The sequence below is a fragment of the Castor canadensis genome, chromosome 15 (genome assembly GCF_047511655.1).
Source record: "Castor canadensis chromosome 15, mCasCan1.hap1v2, whole genome shotgun sequence".
NCBI lineage: Eukaryota > Metazoa > Chordata > Mammalia > Rodentia > Castoridae > Castor > Castor canadensis.
Window position 1 is genome coordinate 33,748,788 of NC_133400.1, and position 2,777 is coordinate 33,751,564.

Consider the following 2,777-nt stretch of genomic DNA (forward strand, 5'->3'; position numbering starts at 1 on the left):
TGCCACCTAAAACATGGTGCATTCATGTCCCTGAACCTGGATTCACTGAAGTTATTAAGTATCAGGAACTGGGGACACAAGGACAAAGACAGACAAACAAGATAAGCCATTAATTACTTCTTCCCTTGAGCAAGTTTATCTAGGGAAGAGATTTTTAACCTTGACTAGCAAGGAGCTAAAGCTTTCAGTAGTTACTCAAAGAGCTTACAAACCCGGGAAATCTCACCCAGATGGCAGAGCCTGGCTAGCTGAGTTCAAATCTCCACTATCCCTCTTCAAAGCAATGTGTCTTTCTGTGCCTCGGTTTCCACCTCGGGGTGATGCCAACACTGACCTTAGAGGCGGATATGGGAGTCACTGGGACACTGAATGTAAAGCACTTAGAATTATGCTTGGCCACGAAGTAGGCACCACATTAAGTTTTTGGGTAATTTTATGTCAACTTTATTAAGATTTAATTTACATTCAAGAAACAGCCCCCATGCAAGTTGTGCAGTTGGATGAGTTCTGACGCCAGTACTCCCAAGAGGAAGTCCCACCACATCAAGAGTCAGCTATCACTTTATCTTTAGTGTACTTGTACTTCCTTCAGGGCAGTGCAGTGGTGGGATGCATGGCCTTCAGCACAGGGCTGGACATGATACACACCAACACACGTGATGAGTTTTACCATTATCATTAGGCATTAAAAGTCACTCACTGGAGTGAGTTACTTAAAAGCTCAGCACAAAAAGGCAAACTCCAATTTTGAGTAGAAAAATAGCCAAAGATTTTTCTGAGAAAGAAAAATTACAAGCCAGGCAGCTGGTGAGGAGAGGCACCCATGATTGGATCTGTTCCACATTCAAACCCCAAAGGTCTCTGAACTTCAGACACGTACACAGAGAGTGACCAGAATTCCCAGCAGCATCCTGGCTCTTGGCCAGCCAAGAGTCTTGGAGAGAGAAAGCAGCCCCCCACCCCTACCTAGGGCCAGAATCAGAGAGCGCACTGCCAAGAGAGAGATCGTCCTCCTTTCCTTCTGCACTTTGATGGGGCTGCCAGACCCCTGCCTCCCATCTGCGATCCCAAGTTCAATATTTTAAACAAGTCTTGCCAAAAAGCCACGAGTGTAGACTCCCAGGAAAACAAACACTGGAAGAAGTATTTTTGACAATGCAGGAGCCCTGCCATGACTGGCTGTTCTTAGAGATAAGATATCTGTTCACCTTTCATAAATGTCAGACTGGAAATAAAACGACAGGATAATGAGGTCTTATTTCCAGAGCAGCAGGCAGGCACCTACTAATTAACCCACAGACCACTAACAAACGTGCCGTTTAGATGCTTTTGCGTCTAAATCGTCAGATACACAAATAGCTTGGGCTCAAACAATCTGATTTTCTTACCCTCCTCTGCTATTTTTAAAATAATTTCAATGGCTCCAATAATACATCTGTTCATTCATCCCTTGCACATTTGCATAACACCCACTGTGTGCAGGGCATTCCACCAAGGTGGTGGTGGATTTTAGGAGCCTTAATTTTGTGTAGAGTATAAACTGTGCTGTCCAACAAGTTGGGATTTGAACTTTGGCCTCATTTCTTGACATATAGATTATTACTACCAGCCTCCCTACCTCACACATTCAGCTCACATGGTGACAATGCCACTGTCTCTTATAAGTCGTTGTTGGGGATACATGAGGAAATACAAGTTGTCTCATAGGCAGAAAGCAGTACTGATTTTAAAGAAGAGGCAAGTTGAGGAGAAGGAGGAGGAAAGGTGGGAGAAGGAAGAGGGAAAAGGGAAGGGGGAAAGATAAAGACGAGGTGATGTGGAAGTGACAAAGGAGAAGAAACAATGAGGATGGAGACAGAGCAGAAACAAAAGATGAGACTGGACTTCCTACCTCCAGAATTTTGAGGCATTACTTTCTGCTGTTCAATCCACACACCTAGCATGGCTTTTGGCCCTGGCAAAGCAATATAGGAGAATTGCTAACACAGATACAGTCAGAAAAGCACGACAATCTCTTAAACAAGTCATTTTCTAAACCCCTTACCATGGTGTTAGGAAGCAGAGCCTGGAGGGTGGGGAGAACATGAGAGGGAGACTATATTTGGAGATCAGATGCCCTTGTGTGTTTCTGATGCGGGGAGGGAGCTGCCACTGGTTTGGCAGACAGGGTATGTGTGAGGGGTCTGCCTGGCATAGGAAGGATTGAAATACTTTGTTCTGAAGGTGATAAGAACTGGGTTTCAGAGGTGGGAATCAGAAGTGAGAGACAACATTCCAAATCCATTCACATGGGATATTTACATGCAAAAAAAAAAAAAAAAGAGTATTTCACGAAAGGGGTTCAGTCTCTTTACCCCAGAAACAATGATACGTCCTTATTCTGAAATGTATTTATTTCTTTCTAAAGCAGTGCTTTATGAATCACCGCACTGAATTCCATTGGTGCTATCCTAGGTTGAATGATGGCCCCTGAAAAAGATATGTACATGTCCTGACTCCAGAAACCCATGTATGTGACCTTATTTTGAATGAAACGGTTTTCTCAGATGTCTTTAAGCTAAGAATCTCCAGATTAGAACATCCTGGATTATCCAGGTGGCCCTACATCCAGTGACAAGTGTCCTTATAAAAGGCATCAAGGGATAATGAGGGACACCAAGGAGAGATGAAAAGAGAACAAGAAAAGCCCATGCAAAGATAAAAGCAGCAGTTGGATTTAGTCAGCTACAAGCCAAGGGACACTGGAGCCACCAGAAGTGAAAGCAAAGAAGAGTTCT